Here is a 14,283-nt window from a genome sequence, read left to right on the forward strand (position 1 = left end):
CTCTCACAACAACAAGGCTTTCTCTCTCTCTGCCCCTTCATCCCCTGAATGTCAGGAAGTTTGGGGTGGGCAAGAGTTCAGAGGGGACACAGCGGGAACATCTGGTCTAAACTGGCCAATAGGATATCCCATGACACGTGGAACAATATGCCCAGGAAAGGGCATGGCTGAATCATCATCCCTAAGGTATTTAAAATACCTGTATATTTGGCATTTAGGGACATGGTTTGATGTTTGATTTGGCTTTGTTAGGTTTACAATTGGACTCAGTGATCTTAAAGACCTTTTCCAACCTAAATTATTCTACGGTTATATGAATTCATGCCTGGCAATAAAAGTTCAAGCAAAGGAGAGACGTCTGTGGCTTTGAAATTTGCCTTCTTAAGTGACCATTAAGTGTACTGGGTCTCTTCTTTCCAGTGAGTCTTTCCAGTGGATACCTGTCTGCCCATGAGAAGCAGTGAAGTAATCCCTCTTCTTGTTTTGCTCGCATGCACTATTCTTAACTTTTTCTATTAAACTGTCTTCCTCTTGATCCTTTTCACCTTCCTTCTATTTATCTCCACAGCCCAAAGAGAGGGGAATGTGTGAAAGGCAGGGGAAGACTCACCACAATACTTTTTAGCACTCAAAATGAATCTTGAGGAATTCAAGTTAATAGGCAGCACTTATACTGGATACTGCTGAAAAGTAGAGTGATTGTGGGGGAGTATTTGTTGTTGTTAAGTGGTGAAGAGAGGAGTGGTTGGCCTTCACAATATGTGTGTGAATTGTCTACTTTTTCCAGTATTGAGATGATATTGCTTTGATTTTGGTGTGAGGAATTTTTGTTGTTGTTGCTGCTGTTGATGTAATTTATGAAGATTGTCTGATGAATGTATATTTTAACACCAGTTTTTAAATATGTCCTCACAGTGGTCAAGTGGAAATATGATAATTATGTGGCAAGGCTTTGACAGTAACACACGGTGCTGGAATGGACACAGCTGGTGCAAGCTCTCTCCAATAAGTCCATTGTAGGATATGGCTGAACCTGCCCAGCAAAGATGGTGGCACCTCGGGGAAACCTTATTTAAGAAAGGACAAAACACTGCGTGACAGAGAAGTGTGGGACAAAATGTGAGAGAAGCAGATCTGCAGGCACCGAGGCCTGACAAGAAGGAATAGGTGACCCAGTCACCAGGGCCCAGATTCCCCTGCGGCTGGTGGTGGAGACCATGGTGAGGCATTTTGTTCCACAGTGTACATTTTAAAGCACTGCAACTGCAGCAGGGGAGCACGTCCTCAAGGAACATGCAGCCCAGAGAGTGACTGCAGGAGCAGGCACCTGGCAGGAGAGCTGAGCTGTACCACCAAAGTGTTTTAAGAAATGGGAAGAAGGGGAATGCATGTGATATGATTTAGACAAATATATAGGTCCTTTAAATCTTAAGATACCATTGACAAAAAAAATATTAAAACAGATACTCTAAATTTTAAACTGCCATTGTCAGCAAAACAAACAATGCACTACAGTTCTAAATAACATAAAATAGAAAAATTAATAGTATTACATTAATCGGTAGATCTTTTTACTTGGTAGTAAATTCCATAAGTAACTTTTATGTTGCTTTGAGGTGGATGTATGCTAGCATAAATAGTTATTGAACGGGACATGAATTCATATATTATAATAGATTATAATTGCTGGCACACACGAAACACACATTAATGTTTAACAGAGTCCAGAAATCATGAGTTCTGCTCACTTGAGTTCATGAATACTTATGCAGAAAGTGATCATTATATCATGAAGTGTCCTTTTTCTTCCCTGTGGAAAACCATTTAGGATCTTCATAGTTCCAGCATCATAAGTACTTCTTATGAATAAATATTGATAATTTCCCAAGCACAGTAAATAAAGTTTTAGGTTGATTATTATGAGTCATATAAAAAAGTCTTTCTTGATAAGGTTGCTGAAATAATTATTATATTCTTTTGTCTCATGTTTTTCTTTTTAGTGATATTACTACTCTCCAGAAGTTCATTTATAAAACACTTTTTTATTTTGCTATTTTTAAACAAGGAAAGAAGACCAGAATTAATTTCATAAGTATTTAAGATTACATCCCTTTGGTCAGCAATAAGCTGACCAGTAAAATAGCATGTAAACATAAAATGGAGCCTCCAATAGCTAAAATGCTTTAGTAGTAACTTACCAACAGTGATGAAAGATGAAAATGACAAATTATTTTATAAGTCTAATAAAAGAGCAATATTTCTATTCTAATAAAAATATTTTGGATAAATTCCGCTTGGCAGGTGTTAATAAGCATGTATTTTTGAACTTTGTACTTTTATAGGACACAGACACCATTCATGTGCAAATAAACTCCTGAGTTAGAGAAAACAAAGCCAAATCAATTCCACATTTGATGGAATGTGGAATACATCGTGAACGGTCTGCCATTGAATCAGGAATGTCACAGCTGTCGCTTCTATGACATCAGTAACCAAACACTATTTGCCATCATTAAGACCAGACTGACAGAATATTTCAGCTTTCTGAAGCAAAAAGTTTGTTTTAGTCTTTGATTTGGTGAATCAATGTACAGAGATACTTAGAAATGCTTTATTTCTCATATAAAATCCAGATTAATATTATAAGTGGTTGGAAAATAAGTCACTGCTGAGTAATGTGTTAAATCCATCACATAAGCAGTTTATGATGACGAGTAGAGAAAGATTGCTCATGCAGCTAATGAAGTTGGTCAAGCTGGATAGACATCTTAAAGCTTGCTAATTTTTTTTCAGTTTTGTACATGGATGAGTAGTCAATCCATAAAATTTAGAGGAGGTCTGTTAAGTACAAATAGTGGGTAATGTGGTATTTTGTATTAAGTGAAAGCAATTAAGGGCATAACTAAAGATGAAGGCATACAAATAGTATCAAATGGAAACTGTAATGCAAGGAACAAGTAATAGGAGTAACAACTTTGTCATGGATTTAAAGTAACAGGTAGTACAGAAAGATCCCAAGCTGTTGACTATACTTAATGAAACTGCTTTGCAAGGAAGTAGAGCAACTGGATGTCATGAAAGGAGTAATTAATTTGTCGGTGAAACATGAAAACACATAATCAGTGGAGAAACTGTGAATAATGGTGAGTGTTTTCATCAAATTCATCATAGTATAAAGAAAAATTGGATAGAACTAAGTTCTCTAGAATAGCATTTTTCTAAACTGCTTTATAAGAAGGAAATACAAATATGCAATAAATCTTGGTAGTAACAAATTGTGTGGAGAACCTCTTTGTGCACATCATGGTTATGGGCCCTTCTGAATTGTAAGTTTTATATGCTAGCAATCATGTTCATCTTTTTTAGCCATTGTAGAAATAGAAATTTTGACGTGAAACTCTGAAGCCAATGGCAAAACTCCCCTTGATTTCAGTTGGGATTGTTTCCAGTTAGGGGTTTATTAAAGTGTTTCCTTTGAATTTGGCTTCCACATTTGAATGCCTGCTGCTAAGTCACTTAAATGCCTAAATACAATGGAGACACAGAAATTTATTTTATTTTGTTTCTGGGGGCCTGCATTTCTGTAGCTGGCCCTGAACTAATGGATATGAAAAGGAGTTGTAGGCACTCTGTCTGTCTTACTGTTAAACCCATGTTTTCTCATTGACAGTCTGCTCATGAAAATGCTTTCTGCCTTATGAAAGTTTTAAATTGCTGAGTCTGAGAAAAACATCTGTATTGTGTTGTATTTTTAAGGACTGAAATTGATTTGAGTAGTGGGTTATCATGACCAATTTGTTTGTGTTAGATTGTCTGCATCTATGTAAGTATACATTGCATTCAATCCTCTCCCCCATGACTTCCTGCTACAATATAAAGTTTTAAAAATGACTTTAAGTTGGTTAGCCTTTAAGACTTGTTCTTCAATGCTCACTCCCTTGCTTTCTGTTCCCCTTTTCCTTAAAGAACAAAAAAAGGGAAAAAGTCAGGCAGCTGAGAAAAACTGCTTTTTCTAAAACAGTAAAGTACATGTATCTCTTCTGGGTAAGCCTCCTTATACCAAAGATGTATTTTCTTAAAGACAGCTTTGATCTTTAAAAAAAATAAAATTAGTTATAGTCATTATCTTTATTGCATTCCTTCCCATGTGGATACCTATAACAATACAATATTATGGACATCATTAATTAGAAAACATGATGGGGACAAGGTAAATTTGAAGATGTCGGGGAAGTAACTGCCTTTCAGGTTCACAAATTGAACCCTAGTTCCTGATTGCACTAGGGAGGAAATAATCTAACTTGTTCTTCACTGTGAAGAAGAAGAAACTAAGACCTTGCACAATATTTCATCATTCATTGATGTAATGGGAAGAATGCTCTTAGAGTGCCTTTAATTTTTAAATGAGATCAGTCCATAAGCATGACATGTCAGGACAAGCACAAGCCATGAACAAAACAAGGCAGTGCTAGTCTTGGCCTACTTCTTGCATGTTTCCAAATAGTTTTGAACATGTATTATCCAAATAACTTTTTGCTTGCTTGTTTTAGAAATTGCTGTATTTTAGAATGTGTAAGTATTGGAAATCTCATACTTGGAGGATTACAGGTGTCTCTTGTTTTAAACAAATTATGTGCGATTAAAAAAAATATTTTAGAGGGTTTAATTAAAACAAATCCGTATTTTATCTACTTGGAAGTCTCTGTAGAGAGAATATTATATTAATATTTCTTTTAATTATCAAGTTTTCATGGTACAGTTCAGTCTATTAATTTAGATTGTTATTTGCTTCTAATTTTCTCTTTATGTTTTATTTTTTCATCCATTAGATGCTTTTTTTGGGGGGGGTGGGGGCTGGGGAGGGGGAACGGGAGGCCTGTTACTTGTTCTCTGTAGCCTGCTTGTCAATTTCTTACAAGTTTAACGTGTACCCAGTAACATTTTGATACTACAGAAACTTTCAGACCTCCGAGGCTGAAGTACTTCGATTTCCCCCAAAACCTGAATCAGGAAAATATTGATTAAACGCTTACACAGAACACATATGAAAAATTTAGAAAATATAGCACCTGAAATTTATGCTGGTTTTGCTACTTTGTAAAGACAGGATGTGTTCAAATATTTAACATCGTCTTTCATCTAAAAAGATAAACTAGTTATAGTGGTAGCCAGTAGTTGTGGAGGGTAAAATCAAGTATCAACCTCAAGAATAAATTGATATTTTTGTTACTAACAGATCAATTGTACATCCCTAATAGAGAATCTTAATATATGTCTTCTCAAAAATTTCCTGAGCCAAGGTAGAATGTAAATTTTGAAGCTACAGTACAGTGGAAATTATCTCTGTTTGCTCCTTTACCAGACTCTAATTTAAGCACTGTCTTTGAAAATGAGTGTCTTTTCTGACTCCACGAAAGCATCAAAAGAATCTTAATCTAATAGGTGCACCATGCACTGTGGTGGGTTGAGTTTGGCCATGAGTTGCCCACCAAGACACTATGACTCCCCTTAGGAGGACAGGGAGTTTGCTCTGTAACCACAAACGCTCACTGCACCCCATCCCTGCTTCATCCCCAGCCTTCCTCTTAGCTGTGATTGTTGAGTCAAAGTCATATGGTATGTAATATTCCGAATGTCCCTGGTCAGTTTTAGTCACCTGTCCTGGCTATGTCCCCTCCTAAGTTCTTGCCCATTCTAGACTACTGACCCTTTGAGGATGAGGAGGTTGTTAGGTAGACATTGCTCATGCTGTGCCAGCATTGCTCAGCAGTAGCCAAAACACTGGTGTGTTACAAAACCCTTCCAGCTGCCAATGGCCAACACAGCAGTATGAAGGCTACTGTGTGGAAAATTAGCGTCATTCCAGTCAAAGCCAATATATGCACAGATAGAAAAATGTCTGTAGCCTGTTACATGAGCACATTTTTTGTTAGACTTGCTTAAACCTACTTGAACAAGAAAAACTGAGGAAACACTTGTGTCTTGCTTGATAGTTGCCTCATCCTTTGTTCTTCCACTAATGTTAATATAGCTAGGGCCTTCCTTAACTGGCCAACTGAAAGATTTTTTGAGTATGGTATGTATTGTGAACTTTTCTAGAGAATGCCATTCTCTCTGTCCATCAAAAAAGATAAGAACTCTTGCACTATTAGGCCTTCTTGTTAGCCAGTTTAACTTGCAGTTTTCTGTTAACTAATATTAGCAGAAATGGTATAAACATTTTAGACTTGGTTGTGTCAGATTATGGGATGCTGCCAGTTACACTCTCAGTTTTATGTAAGTTTATTATGCCTATAAGAAAATCTTAATAGGATTTTACTGTGAAATTTCTTGACATGTAACACTCAAATGGAAAAGAAATCTCTTGGTTGAAAGCTTTCAGGTTCCTTAATATGGTACAGTTGACATTGGGCAAAAAGAGTGAGGAACTCCCAACTGCACCTGTGTGTCTGTCTCATAGATACTCCTTTATTTCAGTTGTGAGGAGTTTTCTGATTTTAGCTGGAACTGTAAATGAGTCTAGGTTTATATCTGTCTTGTTTATCAATCAAGCCAGCTGTTTGCTGTGACAGCTGCTCTCTCCTTCAGGAATGTTTCCGGCTCAGAGTAAGAAATAAATTGTGTTGTGTGTACATATATTTGATTCTGAAATCCTGGTAGTTTTAAATATTTAAGTAGGTATTCATTCAATCAGACAATTGCAAAGCAGTGTGCAGCATTTTGTTACCTAAGCAGAGGTATACAAGGTTTTTTGAAATGAGCTAGAGTAGCATTATAGTTACCCCTAACCTGAATTACCACTACAATTAATGTTCATGTAATAAATTAGTTAAGCCACCCACAGGTCAGAGAATGGCTCACTTTACTGTCTATTCAATTCTTCTTGCACATCAGTTCTGTAATAATGATTATTATTTTAAAAGCTTTAAAAATAATTTTATGGAAACCAAAAGAGGGAAAACAATAAAAAAGCTAGCAGCCATTCAACACATCTATTTCCTAAACCCATGTAAAAATAGACATAATTTTGGAAAAATCTTTCATATCAGAGCTTGGGCTCTGGATGTATAAGATTATTTTTCAACAATATAAGGTGCATAAGTGCCTTTTCATTGCATGAAGAAAGCATGCCTGCTGGCAAATGAATCATATTATAAAAATTGATTGTATCCCAAAAGGGAAAAATGTTATTGAAGATCCAATGGCCTGGGATGATACACCATTGATCATTGTAAGAAATACTTCCAGAAACTGTTTTTAATCTTTCCACCAGAGCATTAGCAATTATTCTTTAGCCCATGGTGAGTAATGACTTGAGTTTCCCAGTTTCCCAATCGATAAAACATTTAGCCTACTGCTACAAATGTGCTCTTCGCTTAGACAAGCAGAATTTTTCTTCCAATTACTCTTTTTTTTAGTGTGACCTCATAAAATGTTTTTGAACATATTTCAAGGTTTTTTAAAGAAAAGGAACAATACTTTCCCTTCCTTATACTTTACCTCCCTTTCTTCATTCGGTTTTGAGAAATAAATCATTAACTTGCTCAGGATTCTGGCTCTTCTTGGATTGATTAGTGGATGCTCTGTCATATTTCCTCAAAATTTGAAGTACTAGATGTAACTAAGCTGCTACTTATGTTTTTAACTTAAAAAGAAAAAATTATACAAAAATGTAATAATTTCCTTCCAAAAGTGTTTCACATTTCTTAAACAAATGTGAAAGTTGCCTTCACTTCATCCTATTCTATGTACACATGCAAAATAAAAAATCTGTAATACTGTGCTAATGGAGAACAATCACCAAGGACAATGCTAACAGGGTAGTTAATAACTTTGCAGCAAATAAAATATGTTGAAATATAAAGATAGATACTCATAAATACTCTTTGATGATTGGAAAGTTAGTGTTCAATCAAGTTTTTCTTCCCCCATGGTTGCATATTATCTCTCTCTGTATGAAATATACACACTCATCTAAAGTAAAAAGTTCATAACCATTATTTATATTCTATATGTCCTCTGCTTGGAACAAGGTGTATTTTACTGTATTTATTAGAAGCTTCAACTCATATTTGTACACTGAACTCTGAGATCTTAGAAGTACCTAGTTACTTATGTGCTTCAGTGGATTTAATGGAGAGATGAAACGTCAAACCATAAACTTCCCTGTGAAAAGAGACGTAAACAATGTGCATACTCTGGGAGCTGTGTTTGTTCTTAATCAGAGCAAATAGCAAGAGTAGACTTGAGGGAAGAGTTGGAGAATGAAGGGTAAACAGATTGTACAGATGTATTGGCAATTCAAAATAGAAATCCAAATGCTTAGCTATAGTAGGATAGAGTGGCCTCTATAGACTTCATAGATTTAAATTATCTGGAGGTTCTCTCCAAGAAATTAGGATTACATAAGTCATGTTCCTTGCAGAAAAAATAGGCTATTGATTTATGCTTTTACATACAGACACAGAAGGATTACAGCAAACACTATTAACAAATAGTTGGTCAGAATTAAAATCTGGGGTAAAGCGACCTAGGAGAGTAGGAAAGATGAACTGCACCTACAAATGTTGCTCCCCTTCACCATTCTCAAATTTTCATCTGCTAAACTGGAACAGCAACAAAAAGTGTAGTAATCATGCCTTACTGCTGGAAACCAGTCAACCAACCATTTCAGAAATGTCCCTTCTACAAACTAACTGTGTGAGAAAGAAGGAGCTGAATGTATTTAGCAACAGTGGGACAATATACAATATTATGTCATTCATATGTTACTGTTATTATTATTACTATAATTATTATTTACATAAAAAGTGAAGGGCTGATGTTTTACCCTATGGAGCTGATGTATTTTCTTAGAACAAGGAGTACAATTCCAAAAAGCAAAAAGTCTAAAACCACATTACCATCCAAAATATAATACTGAAGGTTGAGCATTTTATAAATCTTTTTTTAGGCCAATTGAAACCAATTTGGTTAAATGGTAAAATTAACTTAATATGATTTGTGCTGATTTAATAAGCAGTATTCTGGCCAAGCTCCACAGCAGCAGAATTGCCATAAAAGTTAAAGACAATATGAAGCTAAAATGCTTTCATAGCTTGTGCTGAAGTAGTGATTGCTTATCCTCATTGCCATGAGTCCTGGGACTCCAGAAGGAGGTCGGGGTTACTCACTAGTCTTGCTCCTTGTGCTTTGATTAGTCTGGGGATGGACGCACACTTTGCGTACCTGGGCTCTTGATCAAGATAATGTGTACAATTCTAAAGATAGTTCCTCATGCCATCTCTTTATCTACCTTGCTGAATCTCAGATTATAGGTTTCTAAACTGTGACTGTGAAATTGACATGCTAGGAATCTATTTTTAAAATGATAATAACTGCAGACACTACTGTTCTCATGGCTAACACGCTAATCTATCTTTGCAACATTTCCAGCAGTGGAATTTTATTTATTAGACCTAGTCTAGAAATTACTGTAGTCCTATGATGGTCCTGTGCAATGGTACAAGTATTTTAAGTCTACTGTGCTGGTTTTTTTTATCATGACACCAGCTGGCAAATAAGTACTACACAGTTGTTAACTCACTTCCCACCCATACACTGGTGGGATGGGAAAAACAATCGGAAAAAACATTTTTGTTTTTGTTTGTTTGGTTTGTTTTTTTTTTTAATCTAAACCCCATGGTTTCAGATAAGAGTCTTTTAACAATTGAATTAAAGCTACTACAACTAAAAATAAAAATAATACAATTAAAAATTAAAAATTAAAAAGAGAGAGGAATAATACCTAAGAGAAACAATTGGTTCACAAGTCAATTGCTCAGCACCCACTGAACAATGCCCAGCCTGTCTCCCAGTAATGATCAGTACCTCTTTGCCAGTTCCCTCCAGTTCTGTGGAATGGGGAAATGGGGAGAATGGGGAATGGTCCCTTTGGCCAGGTTGGGTCAGCCGTCCTGGCTGAGCTTCCTTCTGGTTTCTTGTGCACCTGCTGGCTGGCAGAGCATGAGAAACAGCAAAGTCCTTATACTACTGAGCAGCAACTAAGATATCAATGTGTTATCAACACTATTTTTGTCCTTAATCCAAATAAAGCTCTGTTCCAGGTAGTAGAAAGAAAATTAACTCCATCCCAGCCTAAAACAGGACATTCTGTACCCCCCAACTTCAATACACATAGCAGGGAGACTGACAGTTCTACTGAGATATTATTTTAACTGAACTGATCAATCAAAATAATGCTTGGGTATGGCGTTCTTTGAATTTTGGTTTGGGGGATTTTTGTTGGTTTTTTTTGGCTGTTTGTTTTACACAACAAAAAACTGCTCCTATCATACCAAAGTATATGCAGCCATATAATCAGAGAAAAGAATCTTAATTTCATCTTCCTTTGTGTTTTGAGCTGTATCAGTATCATTATTTGTAGTTATATACTGTGGTGCCATTTAACTGGAACTGGAGAATGTGATGTTATTTAAAGTCTGTACTTGAAAATTCAGAGAAAGCTTGTATTTAATTCTGCTGAATTTCCTTAACAAATCATACCAATGGGAAGTATCATCTGGTATAGGCTGAGGTCAAATGTTGCTTTGTAAAACCTCTTTACTTCTACTTGTATTGACTCAGAATACATACCAGTAAAGGATATGTGTCAGTACTTGTTCTCATTCCTTGTCGCCCTGAGGAATGAATATAGATTCAAGTCCCAAAGGGTCTTCAGGACGATGGGAATGTACTGAGCTGCCTACTCCCCAGCAAAGAAACAGACAATGTTTGGAAGCAGCCACATATTCTGGTTTACTCAGAAGATAACCAGAAGTGTGACAACCTTGTGCTTCTTCAAAAGAAAGAATTTAATGTTTTTTGGGGGGCTTTTTGTGTTTCCTTTTTTTTAATGTAGATGAGGAAGAAGATATGTGATACAAAATTTCCACAGAGATGTAAATGGACAGCTAAAACCAGAGCTCCAGAGAACAATATATCCATTCGAAATTATTTTATTCATTTGAATTAATTTGAAGTTGCATGTAAAGGCAACCATCTGCTTAGAGAGGCAAAATCTGTTTTCATGGAAGAATACTTCACTATCACCCATAAGTGACAGGTAAAGATGTAAGAATATATTCTGATGTGTGAAATGTGGTTCTGGCCTCCATTTAGTATTTTCTGCAGTGGGAATAGCCTTAGTGAGGCTGAGGTCTGGATAGTACATTTCAGCAACATCCCTGTGAAGTAACTGACCAGAAAGGTTCCAATTAAAAGAGTCAGCTGTTGGGCTGCATAGTCATGTTGCATCTCCCAGAAGCACACCTGCTGTTGGCAGGTCTGCAGGGCCTGACTCAGCATGATCTTTCCATTTTAGCCTAAGATATAAGATCTTTCCTCATATTTTCTTCCAAAATGTCACCTTTCTATTTTTGCAAGTAAGAATTTGGACACAGTGAGAAGCATCAGTGGAGAGGTTGGAGCCCAAATGGTCTAGAAAAGTCCAAAGACTGGCCTTTAGATGGCAGTGTGTACCTGTTGAATAAGAACTATGTCACGGGGTAAATCTCTGAAGCAGAAACAATTTTCTAAGGTGGAATTGTAACAAGGTTATATTCTAGGACTAAAATGGAGATCCCACCTAAGATCCCACGTTATCAGAATTTCATTGTTGTCTGGCTGCCTCTGGTTAAAATTTACTAAACAATCAGGAGGAAATTGGTATGCTTATGTTTTTTTCTTCTAGGTTTGAAGAACATATATTGAATTTTTTTATTAGCATTTAGGAGAGAAAACATAGATTAATAGTTGCTTGTGAGTTGCACTCCCTACTCTTTCATGCAAAGATGCTACAAAGGATTCAAGTAAGTTAATATTATAGTTACATGTGATGTAAAAACCAGATATCCTGCACCAAATTCTACCTTTGGACAGACAAAGCCATCTGGGAGGGAGATTCATAAACACGTATAAACCCAGGGATTATCATATGCACTTAGCAGCAAAACACTTAGTCTAATATATAGTCTCTTTTTATTTTTAAGGAGAAGAAGAGCTAATTTTTTGTGCCTTCAAAGAATCATTCAGGCTGTCACTTTTAATATATGCTGTATTTGTGCTGTACATAAATTTACAACCTATTTTGTTTAGCTTGCAATTGTATTACATTAATATTATAAAGGACATTTGGTTTTTTGAACAACTGAGGTTTTGTTGCATTCTGTATTGTCATTAACAACGGACAGAGTGCAGGTAAGATCTGCACAGAGATAAAATTGCTCAGTAAATTTTACTTCACATTTTATGCAACCCATATACATTCTTCTTAGTGAGTTTCTATGAAATCTTTGGGGGAATCTTTGAATATTTGGAAGAAAATTCTCATCTGTCTGTAAAACAAAATGAACAGATATTTCAAATTCTATTCTAAATATACCAATTTTTACAAGGGAATCTTTAAATGTACATAATATTTGTACATTTAAATAATTAAATTCTCAGGGTTAAAAAGTGTAATATATTTCTAAACAATCTTTGTAATGCATATACCCCAGAGCGGAATTTCTAGTCCTTCTTATCAAAGAATACTCCAGTAATTGCTGATGTGTCCAAAAATAGTTACTTCAAATCATTGACAAATACGTGAGTATTCAGGATTGTACAAATGTTTATCAACAGTGCACATGGGTAATCTAAAAACTCACCAACAGCTAGCAGATAACTTCAGCAGATAAAGACTCACATGACCCCATTTTTTCCCTGAACTTTATCTTTGTTCAAATAAAAGATTCTAAGTTGCTTACAAATGCTTTATACCCCATGTCCTGTAGCTGTGATGATCTAAGGATTACAGATATCATGTAAGATGTACAGACCATGGGTCATACTATGCCAATTTTTGTGTAATCATTATCCAACTCAAGAATAGTTAGCAAATGTGTTTACTTCAATACTAATTTGACTTTCATACAGACAAGAAAAAAAATTTCTATTCCTGTTTTAATTAACTTGAAAAGTAAACTCCTCATTGGTTAAAGAGGTGAAAGATTAACGATTAAATTACTGAGGGATTTATCTTACTCTCACAAACACTGAGAAAAACATTGATGAATTTATGGAAACCTGATGCAACTTTATAATTTTTTTAAATTAGGCCATCTATTTTGATTTATTATTAATAAATTCAAGGGCAGTGGCCTGCAATATGATCTAATGCAAGCCAGAATCTACAACACTTTAACATTTTCAGTATATAAACAAAATCTCCCTGGACTTCTCTCTGCTGTCTGACAGTCTGCCTTGGGTATTTACCTACTATATGGGTCTTTAGAAATGGACATGTTTTTATAGGGCCTATCATCACAGCATGTTAAGAACAAGTAGCAGTAATTGTAATGAACCTGCCCATACAGCAAGACACAAAAGTGCTTAGAATGTCAGAAAGGGCATAATCTCACCTACAGCAGCGAGTGAGAATCAGTAGATGTGTTCTTTTTTCTAGTATTATGCTTCAGTTCAAGAATTCTGGATGTCCCTACCTGTCCTGCTACACCACAAGTAAAATTAAAGGATTATGAGTGTATCTGGTCCAAAAGACTTACCCTCCAGGTCTGTTTAGGGCAGTTTTACAGAATTGAGGTTAAACAGTGACTCAAAATCCAGGGTGGCCTAATGGTAGTCTAACTCTGAATACAATCTTCAAGTACAAGTGTTTTTGGAAAGCTGTGTTTAGCTCTTGTCAATATCTTTCTGCAAAGGTTAAAGTTTGTACTATGTCCTTTTCTTATGTTTTGTTTTCCATTTTGGTTTTTTTTTTGGTTGGTGATTATTATTATTAGTTTATCACTGATGTAATCTGTTCTAAATTGATGTAGAAACAGTACATGTGGTTGCTGCTTCCTCTGCACAAAAATCTTAATTGAACCCTTCAGCAGCTCTGTACCATTCCACTGTGGGAAACTGGGAGGAGCTATTTTAAAAATAGATGGTCAGGAACGAAATTAAGTCAAATGAGAGAAACGTATCTGAGAACCGTTTATTGGTAACGAAAAAACAAAATAAAAGCAGTTACCATACTTAAGAGGGCTAGAGAAGACAGAGCAAGAGGAAGAAAAACGGGAAAGGAACCGGGGTGTATAGAGAGTGGGAGAGAGGAGACAGAGGGAAAAGAGGGCTACGGTTACCACCGGAGTCGGGGGCTGCCGGCGATGTCCCCGATGAGGCCGCGCTGTGCTCGCTGCCGGCCCGGGCACGGACCCTGCGGGGCGGGGCACGACGGGAGGGGGGCGGGCGGCACGG

The sequence above is a fragment of the Geospiza fortis genome, unplaced genomic scaffold, assembly GCF_000277835.1.
Source record: "Geospiza fortis unplaced genomic scaffold, GeoFor_1.0 scaffold12, whole genome shotgun sequence".
Lineage (NCBI taxonomy): Eukaryota > Metazoa > Chordata > Aves > Passeriformes > Thraupidae > Geospiza > Geospiza fortis.